Here is an 11,184-nt window from a genome sequence, read left to right as displayed (position 1 = left end):
AGGACGATGCCTATTGCGCTGTCGTGAGTTCGTCCTCACACGACAAGCAGCGCTCGGTGGAGTCGTTTGAGAAATCGTTTTCCAAAGATAAGAGAAGTGTTCCATAGGCGTAGAGTGCTGCTATATATAGGAGCACTCACTTCTATGCTTGAAGTTGCACGAGTGTAAGCAATCCGGGTGGATACTCTACTGCCCGTTCTAAACAAAATCTAATACTTTGGTTGGTTTTTGAACTTAAGTGCTGGAAATCATCAGCTGTATTTGGCACCACTGAACATAACTAATCACTCTTCCTCGACAGGGTCGATAAGTCATATAAATACAGAAGTCTGGCCTGAAAACTGTCCTGTATTAAACTGACTCCCCCAAATCAGGGAACAGCGAAAAAAACTGTAAACTTAGAGATAACTTGTTTTAAGGCCTAGTGTTTTGGGGTCTCGGCTTCACTGACCAGGTTGATTTTCTCACCGTCTTTCTGTGTTTTCACTTCCTTATTCCCAGAGGAACAAGGAAGGAGTGCTCTTAATGATTTCTTTCCTTTCCTCAAAGAGGAGCAGATGTTTGAACTTTGTGGCTTTTCAAAGTTTAAAGTTTTTTCACTGATTTCACTGTCATTAGGCAACTATAACTCTTGGTGTTGTGAGTCATCTCCAGAGCCTCGGGCCAAGCGGCCGTTGAATAATCTAACAAATGTTCCTCCATCTGTTTTTTTATTTTTTTTTATTATTTTTTTTAAATTATTAACTGATTTATATATTGTTCCTTTTATTGAGCCGCGTAAGTAATGTGTTTTTTTCAACCTTCGTGAGCATGTTCCAGCCACATGAGGTAAGCATATGTGGAATGTCTGCAGCAATAATGCTTTATGAACTTCAAGCTGAAACGTTATATGAACTATTACTTATTAGTCATTAGGATGGGAGTTGTGATTTCAACATTCAAAATTACTTTCATTGTAGTTCTGTTTGAGTCACCACCAACGTGATGGTCCCCCCTGATGTGAATTTTTAACTATTAAATTATTTTGTCGCGTGCCATTTGTGTCCCAAAGCAATTTTACAAGCTGCAGCTTTTTTTTATGTACTGCAAATTGCTGTGCTCTGAATTTTATGTACTTTTAATTTTAAGCATTACTTCTTTTCCAACGACAGAAGTAATGATGGAGTGTTGAGAGGAAAACTAATCGTTTTAGAAAATCAAATCCATGTGCAGGAAAAAAACGGAAGTAAAGGGTAACGACGCGATACATATATACACATATTCACGCCAGTAAATCAAGCGTGAATATGAATTTGAATACAAGCGTTTTGGAAAAAAAAGTCACGTTAAAGTCTTAGCAGGTGTGAACTGATGTAAACCTTTACGGGGAATGCAAAGCATGAAGTTGAGTCCAAGTTTTTAACCTGTATTCATATACTGATGACTATCTATAAATTATTTTAAAACTGCAAAATCGTACTATTCGTAATATTCCAATTACTGACCCTGATTCTGAATCGTAGCACGTTTAGCTCTATTTAAAACTGCGCCTTGGTGGTATTACTACTCAAGAGTTTAACGATAAATGTTTTACGGCCTCTTATAGCCCTCAGGTTTGTTGACATTTACATTATTTAAACGTCAGAGGTCACCCTCCGTGTCTGTCTGCGTTCTCTCTCGTTTCTCCTTCTCCAGCATCTCAGCACAACCTGAACCGAACCTGCTGCGTCTGGTTTGTGTATCTGATCCGTGTGACAGCAGCGGCGAGGCCTGGCCAGCATTACTGTCCTCTGCCAACGGGGGTGCCAGCTAGTTACTGTTCCAAGCAACCTGTGTTTTTCGCCGCTGAGTATTTACGAAAACCAAGTAAGGCCAGCTTTTAAAATGCCAGGAGAAAGGCATCTTTGGGAAGTGTGGGAAATGTGTAGCTTGTGAGGCTGATCCTCAAAATGAGCAACCAAATATTTTAATGTCAATTTCTCATACTAACAACATGAAGCCACTAAACAAATGAATCCCTTTCAGATTTTATGATATTTTTTTTTTCTTCCTGTGGTTGACATGACCAGAAATGTTTGAAGACGACCATTATTGCTTTGGCAAGAAACAACATTTTAATAACAAGATACTTCTGGATGAAGACCAACTATGAAAAATTGTGACCTTTCAGATCTCTTATCTGAGAAAGTGGCTGTCTGGAAAGCTTATTTAAGCACAAAGTTAATGTTTGTATTGCACAAAAGATGCACAGAATGTGATGTGCGGGTGATTAAAGATAGAACAAAAAGGTCATGAACCACTCAGGAGCACAGCTGTGCAAATGAAGGATAAATAAATGAGAAGACCATAATCGGAAATGCCCACAAACATGTGGCATTAGAGGAGCATTAAATGTCCCGGCGCTCTCTGGGAAAACCCTGGTCTTCAACGGATCACTCACGTTCAGATATTTGGTCAAGAGTCCTTGGTCACGGGGGGACACCAGAGCTTGCGTCTTCTTCAGATGAGGGTCATGCAAAGTGCTGAGCAGCTCTAATTCGGTTCCCACAGAAATGAGGAACAGTAGCTCAAAAGATGACAATCTGCTACAAGATTTCACAATCATGGTAGAGTATGACAAGGGTGACTCACGATGCGATGGGTATTTTAGCCCAACTGGTATGAGCGCTATGCACCACAAATGGCTCATGTCAAACAGTTTACTCTTTATCAAGATGAGGCAATAAATCCTCTTGAAAATGTTAAGACACCGATCAATATCTTACAGATTTGAAAGCAGTCTGCGGTACAAAAGAGGGACAGTCCAGGGAGTAGTGCGTCAGAAAGCCGCTGTGGTGACGTTACAGTTTCTGGTGGAATTATCTACGTTTGAGTGCGATCTCGTTGATAAAATTAGCACTGTAGAAGTCACTTTAATTAAATCTACACATGTGTTAATGAATGTGATATTTCAGTGTTGATCTGAACAGCAGGAGAACAGTGAAAAGGAAGAGCTATATATACCTGGGCAGAGGAGTTAATGAGACACAGGTGAGACTAATGAGGGGGCGGAGCACACGAGGAGAATCACATTACATGGAAGACAAGAAACACAAAGGACGAAATTTACAAAATAAAAACAAGAAACACCAAAAAAATAGTTACACATGACATTTTGAATTCAGCACAATCATAATACATATTTATTAGCGTTACTTTTAGTGTGCAGATTTCTCAAAGGATGCTAGTTGTTTTTTTTGTTTTTTAATTTTTTTGCACATCGAACTAACCCTGAGAACCTTAGAAAGGAAACTGACAGCGAGTAAAACCTATGTAGGTTACATCCTGTGCTACTTCTAATCTAACTGGCGACATGACAACACACATTTAAATAAATAAATAAATAACCTTGTCTCTTTTTTGGCATCCATTTAGAAATGTCAACATTAACATGTTATTCCATGCTTATATTTAAATTAATTCAGAGGTAATTGTCCAAAATTACCCAAATGGATAAATATCCCTGAATGTTCGTATCTCAATAATATTTTCTTATTTTGCATTAATCCATGTAAATGACCGCCATTACTCAACTCAAAATAAAACGGAGCCAGATACAATCTTGAAAGTGAAGTCGTCATCCCTTAGAAAACGTGTTCACGTTTACGGGAAGTTAACGGTCATTGCTAACGGTGATGGAACAACACCAGCTCATGCCCTAAAACAAGATTCAAAAGCACCTTGTGCGACTGGGTAACTGGTTGGAATAAAGCGAGCAGAAGGATAACTGTGTGGTGGGTTCATGTGAATGGATCCTTCTCGTGGGAAAAATGGAAAGTTTTGATAAGGGTGGAGATCTTGGGCTGTTGTGTGTTTTACAAATGGTGGAGGTTAATGGCAAGTCAATATTCTGTAATAGAGTTTGATTTCATTATGCAGTTGCACATCCTGCATTAAGTTACCCAGTCATTAGTTTGAGCTGTTCGCTTCGGTGACTTCTAGACACTAAACAGTTGCCTAGCAGTGTCCAACGCTTCCAATAAAGAAAAATGGGAGAAATCGGTTTGCCTCTTCCCCCTTCTGTTCATGAGTTCCCCCTCACTCTTGTGATATCTTATCTTTCATCTTTTCTGCACATTCCTCGATATGGGTCCTAAAGGAACATACCCTTCCACGTCATTATTTTGACACATGAATCTTCCAAATTATACATTCCCTTTCATGTCTGAACTGGTGATAATGTTGCAAGAGTGTGAAACAAAGTCTGGAAACACACAATTTTTCGCCCCATTGACAACCCCACCAGATTATCGAAAATTTTCATCATCTCACTAGCAATGAGAGAATTTAATGAGTTCAACAGGAAAGGCAGTTATGATGCTGATAGTTAATCGTTACTCTGGAAAGAAAACAAAACTGTTTCCAGGGGAACCTGATTGTAGATTAACTTTCTTATTTATCTTTCTGACTAGCTGTCAGAAGGGCACATTCAATATAACATCCACTTACAAGAGGCCAAATGTTTTTCTCTGGCACATAAGATATTTTCGCATCTTCTTCCTCTTCTCTCTCCTCCCCTACCAGTTCCTGGGAATTCTATTTCCACTAGTTTTATCTTTCTTGTTAATACAAGTTGAAGCTGTTTAAAATACACAGCATACTGAGACACCTTTCACATTCAGTTCCTTGGCAACTCTGTGTGGTCTGGGTGAAGAAGAAGAACTTTCTGTTCTACTAATTACCTTGTGTACAAGACGGTCTGAGCACAATGATGTTCAGCAGACGTGGCCACGTAGCTACATAATTGGCCTTTTGACCTATACAGGCTCACCAGATATCCAGTTATTTATGACAAATAATTAACTAAATAAAATTAAAATAACATTTAATACTCACTACAACACTTTGCATCTCTTGTGTCATCCATACAAAAATCAATGATGGTTCTGCAGGGAATTGCCACAGCATCATCGAGCAGCCATTTTCATTTCTCATTCTTAAAAACATTTTCAAATTAAATATGTGACACCACAAGTTTCTTAACCACTTTAGTGCAATGCTAGGTTGTTTATCAATCACAAAGTCTTTCAAACACTCTTCATTCATCTAGGATGTTCAGGCACGGATCACATTGTAATCGTAGATAAACTGTGTGCAAACAAACCATTACATACGCATGTTTGTAGCCTTTCTAAATACAAGCTTATCAATTAATCTGCTTCAAGCCCTGCTGGGGAGCAGTACTTTCCATCCCACTCTTGCTAATAAACAAGCACATTCCACATTATTCAGTCTACGACACAATGGTGTGGGTGGTCGTGTGTCTTTACAGCAGCGGCAGCAGCAATAAAACTGAAGCTGTAATGTGTCAAGAGGAAACTGGCCTTCATTCACCAGTCTTGCACTAGATCTGTGAGTTATCACACATTCGGTCACTGTGTGCCACTGTGGGGAAGTGGTTTCACAGATTTAGGCCCCGTCCATGTATCAAGGATACCCATCATGTCGTGGTCCACTGTTAGTTTGGGCGGTGGATGTTCCAGGAACTTCTTGCTTTAGTAACCCTCTTTTACCAAATATGAGTGAAACAATCAGAACATAAAAGTATTGCTGGTGTGTGGATGGAGAAAGCTACTTGTGCTCAGCATGGTGAAACTGGTGGAACCAGATTTACGGACGGTGTTTTCCTCCATATTTGGGGCGCTCTGTGTTTGCATCATACAGTATGTCACTCAACAATATCAGACCGTTTCACGGTTGTCACCTCAATCACCTCTTTGAATCGACATTATTCTTTTTTTGTTTTTAGCTTAATTTTAGCTTCTCTTCATTGGCTCCCTGTAAAATCCTCCTTACATACTTTAACAGCCTGTGTCCATTATACTCAAAGACCTTATTGTACCATATCAGCCCAGATCTATTTGATATCAAAGACTTGTGGTTCCTTGAGTTAAAAAAAGCAGAATGGGAGGTAGAGCCGTCAGCTACCGGGCGCCTCTCTTGTGCAACCTGCACCAGATTGGGTTCAAGGTGGCAGGCACCCTCTCTACTTTTAACGTTAGAATTAAGACTTTACTTTTTGATAAAGTTTGTAGTTAGGGTGGCACTGAACGATACCTTAGTTATGCTGCTTTAGGCATTGATTGCTCGGAGATGCACTGAGCACCTGTCCTCTACTCACTACTTTCTCGCATCAAGCTCCTGTCCTCTAATTTCTTTTTTTAGGCACTGAGCTCTTATCCTCTAATATCTTTTCTCTGTGACTGTGCTCCTATCCTCTACTTTCTATTTTCTGCTACCAAGCTCTTATCCTCTAATATCTTTTCTCTGGCACTGTGCTCCTATCCTCTACTTTCTATTTTCTGCTACCAAGCTCCTATCCTCTAATATCTTTTTATCTGGCGCAGAGTTCCTATCCTCTAATTTCTTTCTTTTTTTCTTTTTTTTTTTTTGGTACTGAGCTCCTATCCTCTGCCTTCTCTTTTCTAGCTCTGAGCTCCTATATTCTATTTTTTAAAATCTATTTCTTCTTTATTACTACTCGTGCATTTGCGTGCTACTACTGAATAGCGTGTGTCCTTCTGTCCATCTAATCCACACTTTCCCTTCCCTCACTTGCAACAGTACACAGTTACTGTTCTTTGTATAATCCAGATGGTCTCAAAAGCTTATTTTACTTTTTTTTTGTGCAGTTTGGTTGGAAATTTGATGATCCTTATGTTATGATTTCAAGCCCAGGTTTAGATTGCAGTTCCAGTTGGCCATAGATCAGGAGAGGAGCTCATAGGTGATCACTCTGGGATAAAAAAAAAACTAAATAGTTCAAAGACAACGATTAAGTCAACAATCTGTAAAAGAATTGTCCGCCATGTGTCTGCAAAAAGCTGCGTTAGGCTCAGCACAAACCCATCCCATACACTCCAGTAACTATATTAAAACAAAATCCCCGTCAAACAAATTCCCAGGCCATACAGTTATATCTAAGTACCCTGGAATGTACCACATCTCCAAACTGCCAGGAAATGATAGCTGTGGCAGGGCCTAGAGTATCTCTCTTGTGAGATTCACTGTTGATCCAGAAAGTAGAGCATGGGAAAGTTTGCAAGGTGCCATTTACCTTGTGTTGATTATGTTTTGCGAGGGACCTGCACAAATACACCCGAGCCATAATTCACAAAGACGAAATTAGTAGAGAATAAAGTTGACAAACGCAGACAAACTTTCCGGAACCAGCTGTGACTTGGGGTCATTCCTCTGTGTCTTGCGTATTGGGGCCCAAAAGTGATGAGAAAATAAATAAATGGGCAACGATACCACTGCATTACATGCTGCATTAGTTCAATTCTCAGCATTCTTTTCCATGCTTCATAATCTTCTTGCTATTCTTATATTTTAATGGTTAATTCAACATCAAGCGGGGTGGTGGGGCAGCAGCTGGAAATCATACAAATACATTTTTATTTCCTTCTCTTTTGTATTAGGATTAAAAAAAAAAATCTGGAAAAACTATGGCATTAAATGAACGCCTATTAAAAACGGAAGGAGGAATAGGAATTAAAGTGGAACTACATATTAAAATGAATATGTGGAAAAAAATAGTCTATTAATAAATCTCTCTCATTTCAGATTATTTTCAGACATCACACCTCCACCCAGCTGGGATTAGTACATGTAAGTAATTATAACCCCATACAAATACCTTTCAATAACACAATTATATTATACAGTGCATGTAAAAATACCACCTACACATAATTTCCTACTCCGTCAGATCCAGTGACGTCTATTGGTATTTTTACAATAATCTCCACTGTTTATTTAACATGTGATGGGAGGATCTATGGGGGAAGCCAGGTGGACTGATGAAGGACATTTATGACGGAGATAGACTCGCACAACCACAACAGGCATACAAGTTGGCCTTAGCGCAAACAAACCTGCAGGGATCAATACGGCGGAGCGGATTATGTGATCCAGACAAATGATTTACTGGGAATTACAGGAAATTGTTTTCTGGAGAAAAAAAAAAAAAAGCATGACACATCCTGGTTTTAATGCATCCCAGCAGATGTGCTGATGAGTAACCTCTATTTTGTCTCTGATCTCATAATAATCATGGTAATAAAAATGCCTCTCAGTTCAAGACAAACACTCAAACGTTTCATAACATGCTACGGATGAAAGACTAGATAGCTCATTCTAGTGATGAGGCTCGGCGGCTTGGGAGAGGAGATGCCTTTATTTTCTCATCCCCGATGGAAGTCCAGTGATACGATACACTGGTCGTAAAGACAACAACTGCTGTTGTTGCTGGAACCAAAAATCTAATTTAATGCCTATGTTTTTTTTATTTTTTTTATTGCCTTTAAATAAACAGTCAGTGATCCTTTTTTTTTTTTTTTTTTAAACTTGTGTAAATTGGTGCTGCCGGCTGTGGTGCATAAATTCTGTCAGTAATAAAAAACAGAAAGGAGCATTTTTCACTTTATTGACTACGCTGAATTCAGTTAATAAAAGCAAACACCTCGCCCCACACCGCTGAGCTGAACCGAGTTGCTCCCTCTATGTTTCTGTCCGCCCTGGAAACTCACCACCTCACCTCCCCCCGCCCCACATGGGGTAAACACACACAGAAAGAATGGTTTTATTAAAATTCACTGAACAAAAAGAAACAGAAAGGTTGACACCGCCCTCTCCATATAATTGAAAATTCCTTCCGATGCTCTGATTGAGCTACTCCTTATGATTAGTGAACGAACGAGAAAGGCACCATTGTGATACGGTTATTGAACTGCTCCATCGTTCCAACTGTTTAACTGTAACTTTAACGGCTGTTTGACAACTTGATCGGACATTTATTTGCACTAGTCGTCACAAAGCACACTACTGCTTACTGGGTAATGTCTCTGACAATTAAAAACTAACCTTTATGAGTTAATGTAAGTGTCGCAAAGGTAAAGGGTAAAATGTAACGTTAATGTATCAAATTTTATCTTCTCCTTTACCTCATTTCAAACCGTCTGACGGTCACCAGCTGTGTAGTAATTTTAAACAAACCTGTCTCAGTCCGTTGGTTTTTTAACTCCAACGGTGTGAGAACGAGCAGGTGGGCTCTGCAAACCAGTGAGGGAGTTTGGCCAAGTGCCAGTGCATGTTTTATAATCCGTCCCTAAACTGCATGTACAGGGAACAGTTTAGTGGTGTGCGATACCTCTAGATTTGGTTTCAGTCCAAGTAAATACAGGGCCAGTATTGACAATACTGATATTGGTACTTTTTAATAATTAAGGTGAATGCATCATCAATCTAAATGTGAATGAATGTTCATGATCTTTAAGAGTTTTTTTCTGATTTGCCTTTTGGATTGTTAATAAGTTAAAATCCAGTTCAAAATCTGTTTTTTGTTCAGAAACGACACAAAATTCTTTTACCAGGCAGAATGTTCAGAAACTACAGTTATGAAGCTAAATCTCTCCCTTCATTGCGCTTCTTTCAAAGTGCAATGAAAGCATAGTGAGCCTACTCTGTGACAGCAGCAGCATTCAGACGGACACAGTCAAATCCTACAAGAGAGAAACTGAAACTCAAGTGTCCATCTCATTACGTTAGTCTCGGTATTAAATGTTTTCAACCATAATGTTGCACTAAAAGTCAAGAGAGGGGGAGCTTTGTTTTGAAATTGAGTTTTGATGGACCATGAAGGGGCACTGCTCAGTCACCCTGTCACACAGCCGACTTTCACCAAGGCAAAACCCGACAACGCTTTTATTATCATGAATCAATGTTTGTTTTTCTAACAGCAGCTCAGTGATGAAGACGAATGACACTCTGCCAGAACCCCCCCCTCCCCACCCCGTCAGTTTCGAGACCAACCTGGCCGAGCTGCTCTGACACTCAGGAAGCCGCCCGTGCAAGTGTTGCACCCTGAACAGGAAGTGTGCCGTTTTTCTCTGCAAATATTTCATCACCGTGCCTGCAGGCTCCAACGTCCCCCCTGGTATCCTTAAAAAAAAAAAAAAAAAAAAAGCACATTAAAATACACACATCTGCTTTACCTGACACAATCTTTCTGCCTTTCAGGGGCTGTGACCTGTTCTGTAATCACTCTTCCACTCATCACCTTTTTTATGCTACCATAATAAACTTCATTACTGAACTCTGGGAGGACACTATTTCTTCACACTGCCATGTACGAATACATGTTGTATAACGCTGTGATTATAAAGAAGAATCAGATCTGTTTAAGTAAGTCAAAGGTGACCGCAATTCTTTAATTCCTTCGTACATGTCATCACGCTTGTATTGAGCAACAGCCTTTACACATGGTTGATATCATTTTTTTATTTTTGTTGTTCCACATGACACTTGATTGGCGTCACTTGTGTGTGTGTAATTTCTCACCTCCACTTCTTCTTTAGCTTTTTCACTTCATCATTTTGGTTTACTGCCTGCTGGTTTGGTTCACTTCTTCCAGTCAGTACGTTTACATGCATGTGAAAAAAACGAATTATTGCCTTAATCGGACTATAACAGGATAACTTAAGTGCATGTGAACACGTTACTCCGATTAAAAGTTCTCATTATCCGTTTGAGACACCCAGATAATGCGGTTGGAATTGTAGTTTTCAATCGGATAATGCGTGTGCGCATGCTCCACCAACTCTGCGCTGGCGTGTGACCCCGGAACTAAAACGTCCAAGAAAGCCGGCCACAGAAGAAGAAGAGGAACAGAGCCGCTAGAAGAACCATCTGAGGGATAGCGCGGATCTTACCCGCACCAGAAGTAGCGCGAACATTACGTACGAGATTAAAAAGTTTACTATTACCCGTCTCGTTGTTGTTTGAAATGCCGGTCCGCCGCATGAAGGACTCTTGTTTATTGTATCATATAATAGGTCAGCTGGAAATCGGGCTGTATTAACGTGGTATTATCCCGCTGAAAAGACACGTATCGCCGCCTAGTGTGGAAGAGGAGAACTTTTATTCGATTTTCTTGCGCTGCATGGAAACTCGGACAAGGACTGTAGTGAGAAAGTCGAATTTTGAGCATAGCTCGATTAAGCTCTGCATGTAAACGCACTGAGTGTAGGCAGAAACGTCAGGCCGCAAAGTCCAAAACAGTATTATGAATACTGATGCAGGCATATTTAAAGTGAAATGCTGCACTTTTAAAGGTTTAAAAAAGCCTTTAAAGGAAACCTACTTCAGCGTGTCGTTGGTGTCGCT

General features: G+C 39.9%; 1 long non-coding RNA gene across 1 annotated transcript; it reads left to right on the top strand.

The window, feature by feature from the left end:
- The first annotated feature begins 349 nt into the window (after positions 1-349).
- On the top strand, positions 350-10,472 carry LOC124996808. Its single transcript, XR_007110890.1, has 4 exons — positions 350-828; positions 1,675-1,845; positions 7,585-7,629; positions 9,759-10,472. It is a non-coding gene; the product is annotated as an uncharacterized LOC124996808 (long non-coding RNA).
- The last annotated feature ends 712 nt before the right edge of the window (positions 10,473-11,184 follow it).

This window comes from Mugil cephalus, chromosome 19 (assembly GCF_022458985.1).
Source record: "Mugil cephalus isolate CIBA_MC_2020 chromosome 19, CIBA_Mcephalus_1.1, whole genome shotgun sequence".
Lineage (NCBI taxonomy): Eukaryota > Metazoa > Chordata > Actinopteri > Mugiliformes > Mugilidae > Mugil > Mugil cephalus.
Note: the sequence above shows the minus strand (reverse complement) of the source record. Positions and strands in the feature narration are given on the sequence as shown.